The sequence below is a fragment of the Crocuta crocuta genome, unplaced genomic scaffold (genome assembly GCF_008692635.1).
Source record: "Crocuta crocuta isolate KB4526 unplaced genomic scaffold, BGI_CrCroc_1.0 scaffold340, whole genome shotgun sequence".
NCBI lineage: Eukaryota > Metazoa > Chordata > Mammalia > Carnivora > Hyaenidae > Crocuta > Crocuta crocuta.
The window spans coordinates 2,370,643-2,384,918 of NW_027530642.1; the positions used below are offsets into that span (position 1 = coordinate 2,370,643).

General features: G+C 42.3%; 1 protein-coding gene across 1 annotated transcript in view; it reads left to right on the top strand.

The window, feature by feature from the left end:
- The first annotated feature begins 820 nt into the window (after positions 1-820).
- SLC36A2 (solute carrier family 36 member 2) overlaps positions 821-14,276 on the top strand; it is a 45,864-nt gene continuing 32,408 nt past the window's right edge. Inside the window, exon 1 of the mRNA XM_077768988.1 lies at positions 821-845. The gene's annotated coding sequence lies outside the window, so the exon portion shown is untranslated. The remainder of the gene's footprint in view (positions 846-14,276) is intronic.

A 14,276-nucleotide genomic window follows, 5' to 3' on the forward strand; every position in this document is an offset into this window, starting at 1 on the left:
TTGTTTTGTTTTGTTTTGTTTTGTTTAGAGAGAGTGTGCACAAGCAGGGGAGAGGGGCAGAGGGAGAAAGAGAGAGAGAATCTTAAGCAGTCCCCACACTCAGCACAGAGCCCAATGCAGGGCTTGATCCCACGACCCTGGGATCATGACCTGAGCCAAAATCAAGAGTCAGATACTAACCGACTGAGCCACCCTGCACCCCTCTAGATAGGTAATAGGATGTTAGAATTACAGCTCCTGCAACACAACCTAGCTTTTCGAACATACACATCCAACACTTTGACCTCACGCGAATTTGATTAGGAAAGAGGGAGAAACGTGCTATTTTGAAAGGGCTGGTGGTTTCACCCATCACCCGGCTGACTGAATAGATGTCCCTGAAGGAGGTGAGCTGGGGATACATGTATCCACCTCCCTCTCTGTGAGTCTCAGTCCCTTCATGCCCTTCATACACTGAGGCTCTTGCTACTCTTTCTAGAGTAGGACTTTAGTGGCTAGAGATATGTGTCTAACTTTTTGTACCATCTGGCCTCTAAAACATTGCTGTATTTTAAGGATTATCCAGGGCAGTTTGACAATCCCCCCTTTCTGCGCCGCACCCTGGCATCACTGGTCTCTCTGCTGTCCCTCGGCAGGCCTCTAGAGGCTGTTGGTATCCACAGATCTTTCCGGAGTCCCTTTGCCTTCCAAAGGTTGTACCAGTCTGCAGACTCCTCTCCTTGGGGAGTGCCTGCCTCACCTCCCCTGCGGTTCTGTGTCCCTCTGGAGACCGTCCTGTCCTTCACTGAAGCACTGGCTCTGCATGGTACACTTGGGCACCCGCACTGCTGTCGTCTGCCTGACACGTGAGTAAAAGGCAGAGAGCCTTGCTTCTCCTGTCCCTCCTTCCGGCCCCAAAAGCTTCCAGGCTACCGGAACCTTCCTAGGGCAGTGCAGAGTTTCAGGCAGAGTACATGTTTGTGGAATTAAGCTGAACCTTAGGGGAGCTTTGGTGACAAGAAACAGAATGCAACTTTGGCCAACTTAAGCTAAAACCAAGGGATTTGCGGTTAGCTCGGAGTCAAAGGACAAGCTAAAGAAGCAAACCTTGAAAAAAGACAGAAACCAGGGAGAGCCTGAGATTAAAGTCAGAGGAATGAAGAGAATGCCCCTGGGATAAATTTCCTTCAGTTGTTTTCTATCCTTGTGCTCTCTGCTGAGAATGCAAATTCTTTGCAGTCAGAGTTCAATCACCCAGGCTCATCCTTAAACAAGGAAAGTTGGGGTATTTGTCTGGCAGTGTCACCAAGACCCCCGTACAGTGAGAGAGGGATAGTACATCACAGCAAAAGTAGGCTTCTAATTATCCTTACAACTTCCTCTTTGAGACATCGGTTACTGAGAAGTGTGTCGTTCAATTTCCAAATATGTGGTGGTTTTTCAGATTATCTTTCTTTCAATCGATTTCTACTTTAATTCCATTTTTGTCAGAGAACATTCTTTCTGTATGATTCCAGTTTGTGGGTTTTGATTTATGAGAATAGTTTATCTTGGTCTGTGCCCCATGTGCTCTTGAAAAGAATCTGTATTCTGCTGGTGTGAAATGGAACATTCTATAAATGTTAAGTAGGTCAGCTTGATTGATGGCGTTGCTTAGGTCTAATATATCCTTGCTGACTTTCCACTTACTTATTCTATTAATTACTGGGCGAGGAGTACGGAAGTCTCCAAATACACTTGTGGATTTGTTTGTTCTTTCAAGTCTATCAGTTTTTGCTTCATATATTTGGAAGCTTTGTTGTTAGATAAATGCACATTTACACGCTTTAGATTTGTCTTGATGACTTGACCCTTTTGTCACGTATAATCACTGTATAATGTCTCCATTTATCTCTCATAATATTCCTTGTCCAGAATCTACTTTCTCTAATATTAATACACCCATCCAGGATTTTTTTAAAATTAGTATTTGCATGGGATACATTTTCCCCTTAATTTTAACAGATGTATATTTTTATAGTTTAAGTGGGTTTCTTGCAGACAGCAGTTAGTTGGATCTTGCTTGTGTATTCAGTTTGGCTACCTCTTACAATTGGTGTATTTAGAACATTTATATTTAATTATTGATGTGATTGGATTAAAATCCATGCTGCCATCTTGCTAATTATTTTCTATTTCATCTGCTCTTTGTTTTTTACTTCTTTCTGCTTGCTTATTATATGTTTACCTCTTTGAACTTCTTTAGGAGTTGTCCCAGGTTTTAGATATCGTTAGTTAATTGCAGGTTAATTTCTTTTTTCTTTCTTTCCCTTTTCTTTTCTTTTTTTTATTTAAATCCAAGTTAGTTAACATATAGTATAGTAATGATTTTAGGAGTAGAATTCAGTGATTCATCACTTACATCTAACACCCAGTGCTCATCCCAACAAGGGCCCTCCTTAATGCCCCTCACCCATTTAGCCCATCTCCTCGCCCCCCCCTCCCCCGGCCAACACCCCACCAGCAACCCTCAATTTGTTCTCTGTGATTTGTGGCCATAAGAGGCCTCTTATGGCCTCTTATGGCTTTGCTCCCTCTCTGTTTTTATCTTATTTTTGCTTCCTTTCTCCTATGTTCAATCAAGACTATGTTCAAATAATATTATACCATTTCATGTGTAGGGTAAGAACCCAACAATGTACTGCTACCAAGTTCTTCCTCCCATTTTTGTGCTATTTTCCCCATGTATTTTTTTTTTATATATGCTATAAACCCATAATATATTGTTGCTATTTTTGCTTTAAACTGGAGATAGTCAGACTTTTTCTTAAAATGCTTGATAGTAAATATTTTAGACTTTCAGTCTATATAACTAGTATTGCAACTATTTAACTGTGCCGTTATAGCTCAGAGCAGACATAGACAACACATCAACTAATGGGCATGTCTGTGTTCCAATAAAACTTTACTCATGAAAATAGCCCACAGGCCATAGCTTGCTGATCCCTTCTTTAGATAATCCAATCTCTCTAAAATTTTTTAAATGTCTATTTTTTTTTTTGAGAGAGAGAGAGAGACAGAAACAGAATGTAAGCTGGGGACGGGCAGAAAGAGAGGGAGACACAGAATCCAAAGCAGGCTCCAGGCTCCATGCTGTCAGCACAGAGCCCAATGCAGGTCTCAAATCCATGAACCACAAGATCATGACCTGAGCTGAAGTTAGACACTTAACCAACAGAGCCACCCAGGCGCCCCAAAAGAAAATCTTTATTGCTCCTTAATTTTTGAAAAATATTTTCTCTGAGTTGAGAATGTTTATGTGTTAGCACTTTCAAGACACGGTTCATTGTCTTCTGGTTTGTATGATTTCTGATGAGGATGCTACATTTCTTATATGTCTTTCTCAGTATGTACATGTCTTTTTTCCCTGGATGCTTTTAGAGTTGAACTTTAGAGCTTGAACACCTCCAGGGAAGGGAGGTCACCAGCTCACAGGGCAGCTGAGTTCAAAGTGAAGGTGTGATCTTCCTTCAGGCAGGACAATGATGTTAATGCACCACTAGAGGGAGGCCAGTTCCTGCTCAGAGTGTCAGTCACAGTCACAACAAAAGTAGGATGTCCCCTGTCCCTGACCTTCACCTCCACATACACCAGAATGACATAGCCACTGATCAGAAAAAGACCTAAGGAAGATCAGTACACACCCTGTCCTCTCTAGAGTGTTATACAATGTTATGGATGTAGAGTCTTAAAGGAACGGATAAAAGAACAAGACTGTGCCCTAACCTTCTTTAACATCTTTTTTCTTAAAGTTGCTTTTCCAAATTTTTGTTGGTACTTGGATCTGATAAGATTATTATTATTAACTAGAGGTTATTTTAACCTCACTAAGCCTCAATTATCTCTAAAGTGGAATCAGTTTTTGTTCTGTTTCCCTTTAGCCTTTCCCCCCCCCCCCCCCAGCCCTTTTAGGTTTTAAAATGCCATAATGCCATAATTTTACATTAAAAAATGCTGATGATATATTGAGAAAGACATGTAGTCTTTCATGTGTACCATGAACAGCCATTTGTAAACACTGAATGTGTGTGTGTGTGTGTGTGTGTGTATCGGTGAGTGTGTGTGTTTTGTATGTGTGTGTCCAGAGGGGAGGTGGGGGGTGGGGATAACAGTTGATCTCTAAGTGGTGGAATTGTGTATATATTCACTCTCTATGTATATTTCCACTTTTTCTACACTGAATATATTTTTTAGAAAACCAGATTATATAAAACTCTAAAGTTCTATACATATATAAGGAATGATTGTCCTTGGTTCATGCAGAATCCCTCCCTGAATTTACTTATTTATCTTCCTTCTTTACTTACACCACTGGTTCTCAACTGGAGGTGATCCCTGCTCCATTCCCCAGGGAACATGTGGCAATATCTGGAGACATCCTTCGATGTTCACTACTAGAGGTATGGAGCTACCGGTATCCAGTAGGTTAGAGGCTAGAGATTCTGCTAAACATCCTACAACACACAAAACAGCCCACCACTTAGGAGCAATTTAAATCAGATACTGGCCCCACAGAAGTTGACATTCAGTGAGAAAATAAAGATTTTATAGTATAGCTTATTTAACCAATCTTGTTTGACAAAACATTTAACTCGTTTCCAATGTTTTGTTGCAAGCACTGCTACAAAGAATATTAGGGTGTGTGCATTGTTCAGAAATGTGAGATTTCTTCAAGATAGACCCCAGGGAGTGGAGTCGCTGGGCCAGTGGACACATCCACTTTTAGTTGTAACAATGACTGTAAACCCAGGAACGTGGGTGGAGTCTAAAGACAGAAGCTAAAGGAAAAAAGCAGAAAGCAGAATGAGATTTTAACATAATGCCATTCACATGAAGTGTACAGAGCAAGAAAGCAACAATACACACCTTGAAAGAGTAACTACAAGACAGTACATGCCAGACATATCAGAACGTTGCCTACGGCAGGGAAAGGAATTGTGTAAATCAGCATTTCTGTACTTCAGCACTACTGACATTTGGGGCCATATAATCCTTTGTCGTGGGGACCGCCCTGTGCATTATAGAATGTTTAGCAGTGTCCCTGGTCTCTACCCACTAGATGTCCATGGCCGTTGTGTTGAGCAAAAATGTCTCCAGACATTGCCAAACATTCCTGGTGGAGGGGAGGTGGGAAAATCGCCTCCAGTTGATATAAATAAAGGAGAAAGGTAAATGGGCAAACCTAGATAGGAGTCTTGCATGGGCCCGTGGTGACAGAACAGCAGTTTCCAGAAGTATGATTAATTTAGCCTTTGGCACCTGAATTTTTGAGTGGCTGAAAAGAAGTTACTGCTAAATTATCCTTCAAAGAAGATGTATAATTTTGTATTCCTACCAGAGCACGGAAGGACTTATTTTCCTACACCTTTGTCAACACCTGCTATTATTAAACCTCCTTTATATTTTCCTTTTTCATTTTACCAATCTGGGTGGTTCAAAAAGAAAACCTGTCTATAAAATTAAGCATCTCTTCATATGTTTATTGACTGTTTGGATTCCCTCTTTTGTGCCTGATTTACACATACGTATGTCAGTTACATACATGTGAGGTTTGACATCCCAGGGGAGGAGGCAAAGCCTTCTAGAAGTTTTCTTCATGAATGTAGAAAACCTCATTGCTTCCTTCATTTAAGCAGCAAGCGTTTGCTAAGGGCTGGCTACTGGGTTATGCACACATTTGCTGCTTAAGCAGTTTGAAAGGCACAGTAGCTCAGGTCCCTTCTAGTCTCACAATCCTAGAAGACAGAGGATGGACATGAGTGGGGAGAAAGGCTGAATGAAACGGAGGGGAACAAGAGCCTTAGAGTCAAAGAGCAGCTTGGAAGAATCCTTAGAGGCGCCTCCGAGCTCTGAGGTCCTGTAACAAGAGGTCTCCCAAGTCGTCCACCACCTGCTTAGTGAGGGACTGACCCTGTGCTGGGGCCTGGTCAGCCCCTGAAAAAGATGACTCTCTTCTCTTCGAGCACAGAGGGCAAAGGACGGCTGTTCTGTCTCTAGGCTTAAAGGGCCTCTCTACTGACAAAAATACTCTCTTCTATCCAGCTTTCTCCTGGGGACCTAATAGTATTTCAAGGGCATTAAACAGTACCATCTCTCCTCAGGGGGAGGAGGCTAAGGCCATTCAGAAGGAAAAGAAAAAGAAGAAAAGGTCGTCCAAGGACACAAAAATAACAAAAAGGAGACAGATGGCTAAAATCCAGTCTCCAATCTCCAGGTTTGGGGAGAAGTCTTTCTCTTGAGATTTAGGAAAATCACTTGATCTTTGAGCCTCAGTTTCTTTCCCACCCAGCCTACCTCAGAGGTTTGAAAAGATCTAGGAGCTAATAAATAAATACATAAATAAAATATTTATTAATTAAATAAATACATAAATATTAATACATAAAATTAAATAAATACATAAATAAAATATGTATGTATGTATTTATGTTTTATTGACAGCTAAGCAATAAACAAATGCAAAGTATTGTAAAGATTATATTGGGCCACAGGATGTCAGAACTGGGAGAATTTGCTGACAATGGAACCCAAACTTCCCTTGGTTCACCTTTACCCTACTCTGCCACTTTTTGGACAAGCATGATGGCTCCAAGATGACAGGTGACTTGTTCAGTAGTCATAAAGAACATGTTAAAGATACAGCCACTATGGAAAACAGTATGGAGGTTACTCAAAAAATGAAAACCAGAAATACTACATAACCTAGCAATTCCACTACTGGGTGTATCTTAAGGAAATGAAAACACTACGTCAAAGAGATATGTGCACCTCCATGTTCATAGCAGCATTCTTTACAATAACCAAGACAGGGACAATCTAAGTGTTCATCAAGAGATGAATGGAAGGGCCACTTGGGTGCCTCAGTTGGTTAAGTGTCCAACTTTGGCTGAGGTCATGATCTCACGATTCGTGTGTTTGAGCCCCACATGGGGCTCTTTGCTTACAGCTCAGAGCCTGGAGCCTGCTTCAGATTCTGTGTCTGTCTCTCTCTCTGCCCCTCCCCTGCTCATGCTCTGTCTCCATTTTTCACAAAATAAAATAAAATAAAAATTAAAAAATTTTTAAAAAGATGAATAGATAAAGTGTGTGTGTGTGTGTGTGTGTGTGTGTGTGTGTGTGTGTGTGTGGTATATGTGNCTTTTTAAGGCTGAATAATATCCAATTCTGTGTGTGTGTGTGTGTGTGTGTGGTATATGTGAATACAATAGAATATATTCAGCCATGAAAATGGAGGAAGTCCTGTCATTTGTGAAAATGTGGATGGACCTTGAGGACATTATACTAAGTGAAATAAGTCATACAGGAAAAGAAAATACTCTGCAATCTCACTTACATGTGGAATCCAGACAACTATAACAAACAAGCTAATAGAAAAAACAATCAGATTTGTGGTTCCCAGAAGCAGAGGGTGGGGGATTGAATGAAGGCAGTCCAAAGTTATAGACTTCCGGTTTTAGATATGTAGGGGCACCTGGGTGGCTCAGTCAAGCATCTGGCTCTTGATTTTGGCTCAGGTGGTGACCTCACGGTTCGTGAGATCGAGGCCCACGTTGGGTTCTGCACTGACAGTGCAGAGCCTGCTTGGGAATCTCTCTCTCCCTCTCTCTCTTCCCCTCCCCCACTTATGCTCTCCTGTCAAAGTAAACATTAAAAACTAATAATAAAATAGATATGTAAGTACTGGGCATGTGATATATAGCATGGGGACCATAGCTAACACTGCTCTGTGGTATAAGTGAAAACAGTTAAGAGAATAAATCCTAAGAGTTCTCATTACAAGGAAAAAATATTTTTTCTCTTTCTTTTTTTTTGTATCTGTATATGAGAAGATGAATGTTAAGTTACTGTGGTGATCATTTCATGATATATGTAAGTCAAGTCATTATGCTCTTTACTTTAAACTTATATAGTGCTATATGTCAATTATATTTCAGTAAAACAAAACAAAAAAACAAATATTCTGTAGTCATTTTGACTCAGAAGACATTGTTATTAATACATCAGAATCCACAGGTGCCAGCTTACCTTTCCATGTGATGGTTAAAGAGACTTATTTCTTTCCTCATTCCTGAGTGTGTCTCGCTCCCAGGTGTACCCCAGGGTTGAAAAGGAGACAAAGCAAAAGAACAGGGTGAGAAATATTTTCCACACAACTTGGTACTTTTACAAAAGACCAGAAGTTTACTGATTTCTTTTTTAGTCTTTATCAACTCGCAGCCTCAATATAGCCCCACTAAAGTTGCCCCACCAAAATAACCTCACCCTGTAAAGCATTGTTAGCAGGACCAGGAAATCCCCTCTGTGGCCCAGTGAAATATTGTCTACCTCTCGGGTCATGCTAGAATTCTGCTACTGTAGGAGTGTTCCCTCTGGGTCAGCTGGAAACCAGGTGTCTTCTTCACTTGCAGATTCCAGGGTCAACCTGATCCCCAAACTGGACCCAGTTAGGTCCATGAACAGCAGTGCCCAGGCCCTCCTCATTCCAACCCTCCTGGAGATCAGCAGCTACTACTCAGAGAGGGTGAGCCCCCTCATCACCACCAAGGACACCCTCATCAGCATCCTGGGCTCTGCAGGCTTTGTGGTGGTAACCGGCCAAGCCCCAGACACACTAAGCCAGCCAGGAGACCCTCTCACCTCTCCCAGCTCCATTGGCATTTTGGGACTGTGACTGGTTTTCAACTTGACACTTCTCCCTCCACTCCCTAAACTGAAATTCTAACCTTGAGCAAAGAGCCTTCTTTCATTGCCAATGCCTGTATGTTTTGGGGACCTCCATGGTGCTGGCCAGAAATGGGGTCCGAAGGTCTGAGATTTAACCCTGAGTTCAGTCATTTACTCCTACCTGATCTGGGCCAGGCCACATACCCTCAGGCACCTCTGTTTCACAAATGTGGTTAAAGAGTCCAGCATCGCCCACCTCAGAATGTTGTGGAAAACAAGTGAAGGTGTGTGGACAAGCATACTTGGAAAAGATAAACTGCTCTACAAATGTCAGTGATTCTCATTATTTTGCTGTTTCCTCTTCTGAGGGCCAGACGGGTATGAAAGGAATCTGCCTTTCTTCAAGCCAGGCTCACCTGTCTCTTGTGCTAATAGCTTGGGAGCTGAGGAGACACTAATCTGTGATCCAGGAGACCTGATCCCAGCAACCCCCAGAACAGGCACCTTTGATCCAGGCTTGCTGTGAGCCAGGAAATGCACAAAACGCATCCCATACATTCTGTCATTAAGTCATCCCCAGAATACTATAAGGTAAATGGTATGTCCTCCACTGTACAAGAGAAGAGACTTGGGCTCCTGGAGGTTAGGTTACAGTCTAGTAAGTGGCAGAGCCAGGACTTAAGCACAGGTCTACTAGGCAATGAAGCCCACATTCATAACCATTCCACCCTGAAACTACCTCAACTGCATGACTTAAGTGACTTCTCTTTGGGACTCAGATTCCCTATCTGTAAGATGGGAGGGTTGGCTAGATCTCTGAGGGAGTCATCCAAGCCATCTTTGCTCTGCACACTTGAAAGTCTTCTTAACAAGAGGCTCACCTCCCTTTTGCCACTGGTTGTTGGGGCCAGTTGTGACCTTGCCTTCAGCCTTCTGCAGCCCCTGAACTGGTTGCTTTCCCTGAGCCTATCAAGGAGAGACAGGAATGATGATGGGTTTGCAGTCACTGATCACCTCAACCAGATGAAGATACAGTTGAGCACTACGATAGCATCCATATAGCATGAGCAGCATCTTGACTCAGGGGAACAGCACTGGACAGAGGGGTTCATATAGAACTGACTTCTATTTCCAGGGCTATTTTCAGCTAGCTGGGGAGTAGACATGTGGAAGGTCCCCTTTCCCGGCGTTCTTTCCCTCCTTCTACAAACAATGCCCTGATTTTGCTGCAAGGAACCACCCTTTCTCTACTCCCAGTCTGTGTAATGTCAGAAGGGCAGCCTCCACCTTGACTCCAGGAGTGGACCCATGACACCCACCTGCCCTTAGTTTTTTGTTCAGAGGTGGTCATGTGATCCAAGGGCTTTGATCAATGATATCAGGAAAGGGGGATCTTCGGGCTGGAATTTCTAAGCCCAGATGAATTAACCTGGAACTGTAGTAAACAGATTCTCTGACTGCAATGCAGAAATAAATCTGAAGCAAGAGAAAAATGAAGCCAAGAGATGGAGACGAGGCCTGTCGATAACATTGGAGATTCTTCTTCCACAAGTGCCTGATGTAGGTGCCACCTTGTACTTCCCAGTTCCCTGGGCCAGTTTTCTTTTTGTTTAAGCCACATTGGATGAGATTTCTGACATTTACAACTAAAGAACCCTGACTAAATATGTCAGTGACCTTGAGCAAGGTTAGCTTCTTTTAAGGTTGCCTCATCCAAAATGAGAGAATTGGGCCTCTCAGATCCTTAATAGCATCAAAATTCTAGAATTCTATATTGTAATTAAAATGGAATCTCCCTACACATCCATCAGAATGACTATAATAAAAAAGATGGCAATACAACATGTTGACAAGGAGGTGGAGAAACTAGAATTCCTGCAAACTGCTGATGGGAATGTAAAATAGTCACACGTTTAAAAACAGTGTGGTAGTTTTCAAAAAGTGAAACCTATACTTATCATACAGCCCAGAAATTCTACATCCAAGCCTTTACCCAAGAAAAATGAAAACAAAGCCTATGTCCACACAAAGATGTGTTGGCAAATGTTCATAGAAGCATTACTCACAATAGGCCCAAAGTTGGATACAATCCAAACGTCCATCAACTGGTAAATGGGTAAACTAAATGTGGCATATCCATAGAATGGAATATCATTCAACAATAAAACAACAGACTCCTGATACATGCTACACCATGGATAAACCTCGAAAATATTCTTCTTAAGCGAAAGTAGCCAAATGCAAAAGATTACATATTATGTGAATCCATTTACGTGAAATGTCTAGAAAAGGCAAATTTACAGAGACAAAGAGCAGATAAATTGTTGGTTAGGGCTGGGGGTAGAACCAGGGATCAACTATAAATGGGCAGGAGGAGACTTTTCGGTATGACAGAAACGTTTCAGACTGGCTTGTGGTGATGATTGTACAACTGTAGATTTACTGAAATCATTTAATTGTACACTTGCAGTGGGTGAATTTTATGGTGTGTAAATTATAACAATAAAGCTATTTAAAAATGGAATCTCCTCCTCCACCCTCTCATTTACTAGCTGAGAGTCTTTCAGGAACATTAGAATAGAAGAGAAAGATGCCTCCTCCAGCAATTACCTCTTAAACATCTCCTTTTAAGTTTACGTTTTTCCTGAAACTCTTTTTTGCTTCAGGAAAAAAATTCATTAGAGTTGTAGGTTCGGTGGGATGGCCAGGAGAAATCTAAAGCATTCATAGATGTTGTGCCAAAGTTAGCCAACGTAGGAAGATGGAAACGTTAGAAGCTGAAAGCATGGTGGTTTAAAAGGTGTCATTGCTCTAGAGAAAGGAAATCATTAGTCTGACGTGTTTCAAAGCTCTAGGGCTGAGTAATTTCACATACGTGATTTCTGATGTGACTGCCTCACATCACTGAGGCACTTGGAAAAATGTTGATTCCTAAATCAACATTCTGCGGTGGGCCCCGGGAATCAGCACGTTAGTCAGCTTCCTTGGTGGTTGTCCGTCCTGCCCACTGAAGTTTGAGTACCAAGGCTCCAGCCAGAAATGGTTACTAATTGAAGGGACTGGAAGAATTTCACAGGGAACATGTCAAGTCACAAAATTCAAGTTCTAAGTCTGTAAAATAGCAGTGGATTTCTACAGGTGGAAGACTAAGAAGGCATAGATTGATTGGCTTAGGTCAGAGGTTGGAAAACATTTTCTCTGAAGGACCAGATAGTAAATATTTTAACCTTTGCGGGCCATACAGTCTGTGGCATAACTAAGCAACTCTGCTGTTGTAGCGTGAAAGCGGCCATGGACAATACATAAAAGGAAGGACATGGCTGTGTTCCAATAAAACTTTATTTACAGAGACAGGCATCAGGATAGATTTGGCCAAAACAAAGTCAGAGTTAACCAATCCCTGCTCTAGGTTGTCACAAAAGAGAGAAATCAAACAAGATCAGTATCAATACTCGGCATCTCACTCATCTTGTAAAAAGTACAAGTCAGTGAAGTCTCTTACTCTACAGAATCAGCAATGGAAGCTCCCCGTCTCCAATGTCAGAACATGCACCCCACCTGGCTGGTGCTAGAATGACTCCTTTTAGTACAAAGGAGAGTGATGGCTTTTGTCATGCTGCTATTGACTGCCAACAATCCTCCTGCTGCCTACTACTGCCTATTACACATAGTGATAAACTCCTGAACCATGTGGGCCTGTGGCTAAAGCTGGAAGGGAAGTTAACACTGACCTAGGAACAGATCTTCTGGGGCTTTCTGCATAGAAGACTGAAATTTTGGGAATGAGGATTTCCTGGTTGTCCACCAGCACATGTGGACGTGTCATTACACTTCTCTGGCCTCAAGTATCTCATCTGTAGCTAGGGGACCGTAATCCCTCCCCTTCTTCCTCCACGTTAGTCATTAACATTAGTGGGATTCTGGATGGGTTAAGTCCTCGGGAACCGCATAGTCCTGTACTCAGGATTCCACCCTGCCTGGGTAAATTTCAGCTGGTGGATCTCTCTCCTTGGCCCCAGTTACCTTCCTCTTTTAATCTTCCTTGATAATCATCACCTTCGAACAAGGAATCATAAGCAGGTAGAGGGCGAAGGCATCTCTGAAGTTAAATTTGAGGAAGAAAATTATCCCCAGGTCTGCAGCATGTGTTTTACTGAATTTATGGCAGAGAGCTACGGCCAAGAAGACAGACTGACCACAACCTAAAACCCAGCAGTTAGCCTCAGTATGGGAGGACACACCCCCTCTCCTAGTGCTGATTGTCTCCTGCTGGGAGGGGACCTGAGTACTCCATATACTTCTTACTCCTCTGTTTTTCTTCTCCCACTTTAATCAGGCTCCCCACCCAATCCCTGCCATGCTCTTAACATACCCCCTTCTTACATTTTAATTTTTGTGGCAAAAATAACATATATAGCTTTAAAAATGAGAGCATTGAAATGAAAACGTGAAATTCCCACCCCTTCTTCCACCCCTGTGTCTCCACTTACACTGCCACCGTGTAGGAGGGACAATTATAAAGTCTTCCAGATGTTTGCACGCACATGCCAACATGGGTGTGATCTATGTGTGTCTTAGTCCATTCACTCTGCTGTAGAAAAAAGACTAGGTAATTCTAAATAAAGAACTTCAGTTTTCACAGTTGTGGAGGCTGGAAGTCCAAGATCAGCGTAGCAGCATGGTCAGGGGAAGGCCTTCTTCCAGGCTGCAGGCTCCTCATTGTATCCTTATGTGGAGCAAGGGAGCTCTCTGGGGCCTCCTTGATAAGGGAGCTAATGTCACTCAGGAGGTCTCCATCCTTGTGAACTAATCACCTCCCAGGGGCTCCACTTCCTCATACCATCACATTGGGCATTAGGATTTTAACATATGAATTTTAGGGGGACACAAACACTCAGACCATAGCAGTGTTTCTGTATGCATGTGTATTTACATATGGGTGGGTATTCATGGTTGTATGTGTATATGGCTTCTTATTTTTAGAAAAAAAAAAGGGATTATATTATACTCAATGCGGTGAGCATTTCCTATTTCACAATAACACACCCTGAACATCCCTCCACATCAGTGAGTACAGATGTACTTGAATCTTTTTAACAGCTGCAGCAGCGTTTTACTCAATAGAAGTACAACAGTTTATTTAATCAGGATCCCCTTGATGCAGGTACAGGCAGGTCGTCTCTAACCTTTTGCTGGTACCGATAATGCTGTGGCAAACACCCTGGTGTATAGCTGTGTAAGCATCTCTGTAGGATGGATCCCTAGGAAGTGAATTGCTGAGCTAAAGGAAATGTGATTTTTAAAGTTTCAATAAATATCACCAAGTTAACTTCCAGCGCTATATCATTGTTATTTTAGTGTGCCTGTCTTTGATCAGTGGAGAGGTTTCACAATGCTGTCCCTTGCATTACGGTGCCTAATGTTCAAGTTTTATTTCTCCTATGTGATGAGCATCTCTTTCTGCTCCCCAGCATCCATCCTCCCTTCTTCCGGTAATTGTTCCCTGACTGACTGTCCTTTGGAAAAACACTTATGCCACCCCCCATGGACATAGTTCTGAGGCTAACCCTGTCCTCCACTCCAGGGGTGAACAT